Source organism: Botryllus schlosseri, chromosome 11 (assembly GCF_051294905.1).
Source record: "Botryllus schlosseri isolate E-star chromosome 11, Bs_hap1, whole genome shotgun sequence".
NCBI lineage: Eukaryota > Metazoa > Chordata > Ascidiacea > Stolidobranchia > Styelidae > Botryllus > Botryllus schlosseri.
In genome coordinates this window covers 1,627,884-1,637,963 of record NC_137246.1, presented here as the reverse complement: position 1 = coordinate 1,637,963, position 10,080 = coordinate 1,627,884, and the positions used below count along the sequence as shown (strand labels likewise).

General features: G+C 39.8%; 1 long non-coding RNA gene across 6 annotated transcripts; it reads right to left on the bottom strand.

Moving 5' to 3' along the window:
• Positions 1-2,215: 2,215 nt before the first annotated feature.
• LOC145450630 (uncharacterized) lies at positions 2,216-9,124 on the bottom strand. 6 transcript variants are annotated; one of them, XR_013918551.1, is made up of 5 exons: positions 8,182-8,395; positions 7,531-7,658; positions 4,885-5,001; positions 4,243-4,349; positions 2,216-2,451 (listed from the first exon to the last, which is right to left on the bottom strand). It is a non-coding gene; the product is annotated as an uncharacterized LOC145450630 (long non-coding RNA). The 6 variants fall into 6 exon arrangements; XR_013918547.1 differs by lacking the exon at positions 4,243-4,349 and having other exon boundaries at positions 8,182-9,124; XR_013918549.1 differs by lacking the exons at positions 4,243-4,349; positions 8,182-8,395 and adding an exon at positions 7,933-8,132.
• Positions 9,125-10,080: the final 956 nt, after the last annotated feature.

Sequence of the window (10,080 nt, the reverse complement as noted above, 5' to 3'; positions counted from 1 at the left end):
TGTAAATCTTTTCCATGTATCTAATAAACAGTCGGCAATACCGACTCAATGAACCAACATTACTTGAGATCCGTGCGAAATCAGAAAATACGGTATTCAGAAAGCCTGCATGACTCGGCTGAAGACTGTCGCATAATTTGTAAACCTATAAATTCATCCGCCCACCACCATCAATTTTATTATGTTCAGGAGGATACGCGTCTTCACGACAGCTGATATTGAATATCAGATTGGTTCTGAAATGTCGCTCAAGACTTGGATTCTTTTCATGTTCGGATTCGCCATTGTCGTTCGTTCGTCAGGTAGATACGAAGAATTTGTGTTCCCATTTGAATCGAAATAATCTATTTAGTCGTTTCCAGCAAAATTCTGTGTGAGAAGATATACGTCAACGGTAAATGGATCTCGAAGGGGGACTGTGGGGTTGGTGTACGAGTAGCTTAACGTCACCCCTAAAGGTTTTCGTTTTATTCTGTGTACTTTACATGAAGGGTCCGAGAAGGATCTCGGAGATGCAGAACGAACTTCAACTCAAATTTAAAGATGAGAAGAAGAAATGCATTGCAGGCAAGGAATGGACCGTGAGTAGAATTTCAAGTCATTCTTTTGTAACGTCATGAGCCAATTTGCTTTATGATGAACAAAACTTCAAATAAAGGCTTGAACGACCATCTTAAAAGCACTCACTCGTGGCATTTCTGAAACTTCCATTATTTACTGGTTTTCCAGCGACGAATAAACGGAGACGTGGATTTCTACCGAGGTTGGGATGATTACAAAAGAGGGTTTGGGAATTGTGATGGAGATTTGTGGCTCGGTAGGAAGGATTTGATTTGACTCCTTCAAGTTTTAGGATTTCGTCGATCTTATTTTGGTTATCACATTGGTAATTAAGCTGATACTCTCAAAGTGTAGCTCGATGCAAAACTAAAGCATATCGTAATTCCGTAACGCTTGTCTCCAGGGCTCGAGGAACTGCACGAAAGGACAAAGGAAGGAAATATAGAATTGGAAATCAACATGATCACGAAAGATACAGAAATTCATTCGGTGGCAAAATACAGGCAAGTTTTAAGTAACGGTTCTCGTGACCCAATATCTGTTTTGAAAACATGCTTAATACCGGTGTTTCTCAAACCCTTCAAACTTGTGTTCGAATTTAGCTCAATTATCCTGCAACCGTCTTCAACGCAAATATGGACAGCAGGCTAGCGAATGTAGCAAAAGCGCTTTTCTTGAAAATGACATCATGGTGTGCGGAATTTGACTTTTATTTTTCAAAATTATTATTGTTAATAATAATTCAAGGCATTTCAGTGACGCTTTTAGCCTTTTCTAGGCCTTGTGCATCTCGACATCGATATTGTATAGATCAGTTTCTTTCAATGACTTTGTATCCAGATATAACAGCTACGTGAAAATAAAACAGCTTAAAACATGTAATAATATCAGTAATAGAGATATGAATCAGTCCAGAGCAAACCATACAGAGCAGACCATCGGCGTAAAATCAGATGTAGCAAAAACGAGTGTGACATCATACTGACAAACGATTCGTTGGACCCACTTGAAAATCGCTAGTGGTCGCTAAAGAGTATCCACACTATGACACGACATTTTTCCAGCAACTTAGGACCCGGATCCGACAACTACAGACTGAACGTATCTGGATTCTTCGGAAATGGAACCGGAGATGGTTTCGACTACAGCAATAATGCCCAATTCTCAACGAAAGACGCGGATTACGATGATTTTTCATGGAATTGCGCTTCTACATACGGAGGAGGCTGGTGGTATGGCCAGTGCGCCACCAGCAATCTCAATGGAAACTTCAGCGCAGCAGGCGACGACGGGAATGGGATTTGGTGGTATTATAGTTCCAACCTCCTGCGCTTCTCAGAGATGAAGTTTCGAAACAGATTGTGAAAAAAAAACATACGCGACTCGTGTCTTTTCTCAGCAACTTGTGTAAATTGCGAATTTTAGCGCACACACTCTTAGCGAAAAGAGTGGTTATACACACCCCAAAAGGTGGTACACGAAAACAGAACTTACGTAACCCTGCCGGTGTGTATGACCAGAATCCACCCCATTCCTTGCGGTGTATATCGGATATTTCACCCTAGCCATTAGAATTGATTGGGGCGTAATTTCAATATATACACCCTACTTGAAATCCTGCATCTTCTTCCAAATGGCACGCTATTGCAAAAAACTTTCTTGATTGCATATATTCGATATCAATTGTACCATAATAACATAAAATGGAAACATATTTCGTGAAATAACAAAAACAGAGATCCCGGCGACGGAGAAAAAAATCACTGAAAATACTGCTCGAAGAACATTGCCCCTGTAATATTGGGAAGTCGCCTCCTCCAGGTTTCCGCAAAACACTCTTGTACGGCGAAGGCTGAGTCACTATCTTCAGCAAGAACTTGTGGCATCATCCTGAAATCAAAATGCATATTCACAACCCAATTAACAGGCACATATGCTAACATGCATAACTTAATGAAAGACCACAAAAATAGAAGCCGTTACCAAGTGATATATATTTTCACAAAGTACTCACTAAAAATCAGATGTCACACTTGCTAAGGCATTGCAGCACAGACTGTGGTCCGATAGGGTGAACTTACCGCTATAGGAAACATGTTCACACACGATCACTGTATGTGTGGGCAATTAGGCATCGACAAGATGGAAATTGATGGATAGTTTTCATGCAAACCGCATGTAACAGGCAGACTTGGACATCTAGAAAACGTTCCCTTTTTCCAAATTGGATTGGAATTATATTACAACTACAAGTTTTTTTTTCGAATTAGAGTAGAATTAAAATTTGAGCTACACAGTTGGAAATTAGATTAAAATTATAATTCTAGCTAACAGTTTTTTTCAAATTAGATTAGAATTAGAATTACTAAATCGCCAAAAGTTGAATCAAACTCCGTTATCATCAAATCATAGTTCATCTTATGAGCATGAGAATAGCAAATGTCTACTGTACAGTAGGGGTGTTCAAAAATGAATTTTTCTTTCAAATCTACTGGCTACTCGATAAAATTGTTAGGTTACCTAATTGAAGCCTGCACACCAAATTTGGTTTGAATCCAACCAGTAGCCGCATTGCTACAGGAGAAGAAAGTTTTTTATTTATTATATGAAAATGAACGAAAAAAGATTTAAAATTTTCTGTTCACCCCATTAAATTGTTAGGTTGTCTATAGCAACAATGCTCAACCGATTTGGCTCAATTCCAACCAGTGGAAGCGGAGTTATTGCCGTCACAAAATTTTGGATTTGAATAAAATAGTATTTACGGTGAACGATTCTTTAATCATTTATGACTGTTGTGCCCACCGTAAATACTATTTTATTCAAATCCAAATTTTTCAAAATCAATAACTCCGCTTCGGCTGGTTTGATTTGAGGCAAATTTTGTGGGCATCGTTTCTATAGACAACCTTACAATTTCATGGGTGAACAGAAAATTTTGAATTTTTTTACTAATTTTTAAATAATAAATAAAATCACTTTCTTCTCCTGTAGCAATGTGGCTACTGGTTGGAATTGAACCAAATTTGGTGTTTAGGCTTCAATTCCGTAATCCAACAATTTTACCAAGTAGCCAGAAGAATTTGAGAATAAAGATTCATTTTTAACACCCCTGCTGCACAGCAAGCTTGGCTTGTTTCGCACTAGACAGTTCTTCTGTAACGTACCCAGGAAATCCGGGCATTAGATTAGACTTAAAAATAGACCATAGAAAGATTTCATATATTCGATTAGAATTGGAATTAGAGCATAGAAACGTTTCACAAATTAGAATAGCTTCAATTAGGTTAATTAGACAACTAGAATACTAGCAACACCGCCTATATCAGAAATAACTGAATATTTTTTTGAAGATTCTTGCTGTTAGTAGTGTCATATGCCATTAGTAATTTTATATTAGTCGCGAAGATTCATATCGCAATTTTCAAGGTAGAATCCTCTGAAAATCTGCGTACCATACTTGACTATTTTTCCAACATTTCGTATTCTACTTCCACTTGGCGTAGTTTTGAATTGTATTGGGAACTGTTGCATCTACTTGTAATCGAGTATAAATTGACGGGGTATTTTTACATAGACTTGAGTAGCAACGCTAGTAACTTTGACCATCTCTGCTTTGGTTTACTTCATATATGCGACTACGAAAGTTGACATCAGGTGTCGTTAACAAAGTTGTCATACCTGCTGGCTTGATAACGAGTCTTTCAGTTGTCGCAGCATACTCCTAAACTCGGTTAGTTCCAGTGATATAATCTTGCTCTTGGAGCATGCAGTCTTTAAGCAGCATCCTAAAATTTAAAAAATAATCAGAGAAAGAGATGCATGGACTTGATTTAAATTTGACTACTTGGTATTAATCCAAAACACGAAACGTTTTCTAGTTGGGCAATATTGACTTTCAGAATGGATTCAAAGCGACCGCAGATACAGGTCTGATTAGGAAACCTTGACTTGCCTTAGCCCAGTGGTTCCCAACCTTTTTCGACCCATCGCCCCCTTTTCAAGGTCAACACCGATCATCGCCCCCAAAATTTTGTGTACCGAAAATTGGGCATACAAACTGTAATCACCGGCAGGTTGACTAAAAAAAAGGTCAAATTTTCGGCTCGATGTCTAATTTAACTTAATTTCCGTGGGTTGACTAAAAAAAAGGTCAGCCGTTTTGACGCGTCATCGCCCCCCTATCGCCCCTTCCTATTTTCGCCCCCTTCGTCATTTTCGCTCCCCTAGACCGCCCCCTGGGGGGCGATATCGCCCACGTTGGGAACCACTGCCTTAGCCTATACATGGAAATTTGCAAATTAGCTGAATGATAATGATTACCTTGGAATATAAGCTGTTTGATAACGATCCTTTACTGTTTCGCAGCATACGCTTCTACCGTTAAATGTGACGTCGATTTGGTTGAAATTCCATGATATTAGCTTGTATAGCAGCATCCTAAAATTGAAAAAATAACCATGAGGCATACGGTAAACGTTTAGTTGACAATTTGGATTGGATTCGAAAGGCCCACGACATCCGAAATGTGTACTGATGTTGTAGCCTTGACTTGCTTTATGCTTGTAAATAAGCGAGTTAAAGTACAATTTTGTAACTATCCTACGCATAGTATATTACTCAAACTCACCAACAACATATTTGATTTCACATTCACAGAGTAAGAGTCTGCTACCATAGGCGCTGAACTCTAATTTTCTCTAGGTATGCGAGATCGATGACGTCACAAAGGGATGACGTCATAGTGCGCCAGAATTGGCAAATTAGCCGACTCGCAAGCGTTCAATATCACCTGGCACTTGTATATGGTGACAAAATTACGATATGATTAAGCAGGCCGCGTAGCCAGCCGGCCGCTTGCTGAATTGATTGAATCCATTTCAAATTTACCAAGGTAGCATCAGTTTATTATGGTTAAGAACATGCACCAATGCCGATAATACATCGATCGGATCGGCATCCTTGTGTAATAAACTCGACACATCACGCTACCATAAGATTACCAACGCGTGCGACTGTGTAGTCAATTAGCGAGCTCGCGATCTCCGCAACATATTCGCCAACACACGCGCCGACAATCGGGAGATTTCAATCACTCCGCCTCGAGAACAAACGAATACGCATCTTCGGCGACGGCTAATAAGGTTGCAGGAATTATTTTTCCAAATAGATCGTCTGTTCTGGACTCTATTCATTAGTGACTTTGATTTCATAGGAGTTAGAAGTTTCAATATCAAGAGCCTGCAAGACATTTTCTGATCGTTCTGTTTTAGCATTAGCGTTAGTCAAAATCAATTACGCCGCTGTCTGTTCACGATTAGTATGTATTTCAATCAATTCCGTCCATGTTCAATTGTTCATTGTTCAATGTCTGAGCCAGTCTGACATCACAATCACAGATGAAGCGATAGTTCCGGCCGGCGCATAAGATATCATATTCCTTCACAGCAGGAGATGACAATCGCAACATTTCGCGCATATAGAAATTGAAATCTTTAGTATCGAGTTCTCGGTCTTGTTGCCTCGCGTTGCGTCTTCTGACCACTCGCGTTTGATCTAATATTCAGGCGCATAGCCGAATTGTTATGGAGGGTGTTCTATAATGGAATCCGCATCGATTTCAGGTGGTTCAAACCTTTGTCAAAACTCAAGCCTTGACTCGCATCTTCTGATGGTTATTGGTTATGTTCAAGTATTAGCGGAAATCAAGTACGCATGTACGCACAAGTCACACATTTTTGCGGACATTCGATGTCAGTAAGTTTCGTGATATCAATCTTTAATCACAACCGATAGATAGAAGCCAAAGCATGCTAGGCCGGAGACGCGATAGTTAGGCCGGCAATGATATACTTCGAACCACGCAGACGCAATTGTGTAGGCCAACGATGTTATCGTGCACAGGCTAGAGAAGGTATAGTGCGCACCGGGCCTATTGCAGATGCGATTCATCAATCCAGCGGAACTAGACCTGACGGAGACGCGATAAATCAGGCCTGCGACGATTGCGCGCGGTAATCAATGACCTAATTTCGCAATCATCTCAGCGTCGAGATCGCGTTGCATTACATTGTGCACAAACGATTCTCGAAAATTGGAAACGCGCTTCCGGCTAATTGGCCGTGGCCGCGCGCAACACTGATAAAATACGGACAACTGAATTGTAACTGAAGGACGGAGTTTTGTTAAGCGCCTGAACGTATTGCTGCCGGTTTACTTACGCGTTCAGCAGCACTACGAAACGCTTATTTCTAAATCGATCAATTAACCAGCCAGTCAGTAACAGACCAAACCGAATTCTGGGTATGCCGCATACCCAAAAAAATTCCTAGGTATGCGCGGCATACCTAGCATACCTGAGTTCAGCGCCTATGTCTGCTACTAATAGCAATCAGTCCTTGAATCTAACAAAAAGCAGATTTGTGCATATGCACAGATCGTGTGTATGTCATATCATGAGTCAAGAAGTGCATATATTATGATTTGTTTATATTGATCGAAAGGATAGTTTGATAAACTTTGGCAAGGCTATGTTTGCCTCTTCATATTGGTCAAAACATTGAAGACCCAGCTAATCCGTGCATTGTTGCCCACCGAGTTGACCGCAGTAGTGCGCATTACTACTCAAGCAATAGATGTCAATTTCTACTCAATGACAAGCATATAGAAGTGGCTATGTCAAATCCATGTCAAGCTGCTTCAAATTAAAATAAATATGTGAACAGAACTCAGAGAAGTAGTTTCAAAAGAAGTAGTCTGGTTGATGGGTCACATACTCTTAACAGATAGTCTGAGTTGGCCACTGCAAAATATGTTCAATGAGGTAAGCCTGTTCCTAGTCAAGTCTCTCATATTCATAGTGATGGCAATATAGCATCGTCATATTTTCACCCATGTCATAATATCATTAACATTTACTGGCCCCTATTTACGGGGATCGAAAGCTTTCATCAAATGTCCATTGCTCACCTCAGATACCATTGCTTCATATGCTTCAGCCCTTTGCTGTTTGTATGTTACACTTGTTTTCTCATGAGGAGAAATCGATAATTTCATTCTTCAAGAGCCCCAAATTTGCGATCTTTGCCCATGCAAGTCTGAAGTAGAATAGATAATATGTTTACCTTCCTACCATAACATAACATAATATATAATGTGTATATAGCTCAGTGATAATGACAGGGTGATAGGCCTATAAACATAGCTCTGCATAGTCAGTGGTAGGCTACCCTTTACACTTAAACAGGTCGTCGTGATGTGCTTTGGTAATCAATATAACGACAATCGAGTCGATTTTTTTCTCAATGCACTTACAAACGATGTCGCACAAACCCAAATTACCGTAGTTTATAATGATAGCTAATGCTGGACCTGTCAACAGTATCTCCATTAGAGACATTGAGCTACTGTGTCTTGGAGATTGGTATCGGTACTGGTGATACAACAATTTATGTGAATTCAATGTATCGTCACTACCGGTACGTTTAAAATTCCAACTTGCTACATATAATTCTGTTCAGTACAGCTGCGACACTGAGTAACAGGAATCGGATCTGTACTGGAAACGCAACGGAACAATTGTTCTATACTACAATAGTACAGATACGAAATGTAACTCACCATCCAGATATTTTCAATCTCGAAAGAGGCTTTCTTCACAGATTCACGACGACTAATACGGTCAGCCGATAGCCAGTCTGGTCTCTTAAGCGCGGAAATACGGTATATAACGAAACATTTTACATAGCTGTAGCCAAACATAGCAGCAGCTGTTCTGGTGACGACGGTTTGTATATTCCATTATGATGTGACAATTGACTCACTGATTTAATAACTATATTGAAGTTAAGGATCTCCGGAATATTTGTATGCATACTATAATTGATTTATCGGAAATATGGATTTGATAGCTGTGAAGCTGCAGATTGCATCATAATAAGCTTCAAAAAGTCTTGCAGTACTAGATTTATCTTCATAGATCGAACCATTGATACGATGCGAAAGCTGTATGCGAATTGTCGGTTAGGCTTAGTGTGCAATTCATAAAGCTACCAAATAGTGAATAACACATCAATATAGATATGAAAATAACCAGGAAACTTTGCCCAATTTAGTCCATCTTTCGCCCAATTCAATGATTGTTCCGTGACGTAACCCGGTGTTCCATTCTAATTTGAATTCTTGCTACGCCCATATTGCGTACTGCTCATATACGTTTGTGGCTGAAATTTAACTCCTTCTAGTATTCCCAGCTCTAAATACCCTTAACCTGCATTATATTGTGGTTATACACTAATGCTGTGCGGAATAGGCCCGATATATTTTGTACATATAGGCTACGTACAAAGTACAATTGTGCATTTGACGTGACATGAAAGAAATTATAAACCAGTATCGTGACAACTTCATAATGTGTCGTATTTTTGCGACACACTTGAGATACATCGGTCACACTATAGTAGACAGGGTGAAATTTCAGCCAAAGTAAGAGTACCGCAGTGCACGATAAATGTGAATTACAATATGATATTGCAGACTTAGCTATTATTCATTCACGTCAATGTAGCACACGAATGTTATACAACGAATTCTTATTTGTCACTGAAGCTGAAACTATATGCGTAGGCGAATTTACTTGATCGAACCGGGTTAAATCCATAAAAACTGAACAATGGAACATTGCCGAAGCCTACCCAAGAAGCCTTAAATACATGGACAACAATAAAGTGGGCGAAAACACGCATTATCGGTGGATAATTCAACCCCAAAGAGAATATGTCCGACACGACCTACAGTTAGACACAGCAGAGAAGTTCTCAAGTGCCCATACAATGATCAGTATACAGTGATTCGACTGAATTTTTAACAAGAATGCAGACTTGCCGCACCCCTGCCTGCTTAGCCAGGCATCTGACCGACACAGACTTAAAACTTCAACAGTCAAGTTTTGTGGAAGCGGCTAGCGCGGATTGAATCCCAAACTTCATATTTGTCTGACAAAAGGTGTAATCTTTAACAATTCACCCCAAATGCCAATGCTTTGGGTGTATATCTTATGGTATATGTGTGTAGGGGTGTGTTCGGCTCATTTCCACCAATAGCTTAGGTGTAAATGACAAATTCAGTACCCAATAGGTGTGATGACCCAAAACACACCCTACGCTAGGGTGTGAATTGCGAAAACACACCATTTTCGTTTACCGTGCAGTATATGATTTCTGTAATGAATCCATTTTAGGGTTGCCATACGTTCATAATTTCACAGACATGTCCGGAATTTTACTGTTCAAGCTTCGTCCGCGAGGAAATTCCAAAATATGAATGAATCAGTGTTGGGATGACTCGAGTCATGGCTTGACTCGAGTCAGACTCGAGTCAACTTTTTCGTATGACTTGACTTGACTCGAGTCACTTTGCAAAAATGACTTGACTTGCTTAACAGACGATAGCAACTGAGGGAAAATGTCGCCAAGAATTAGGGGGACACAAAATTGTCTCCCAATTTTTTTCGTCCTCCAA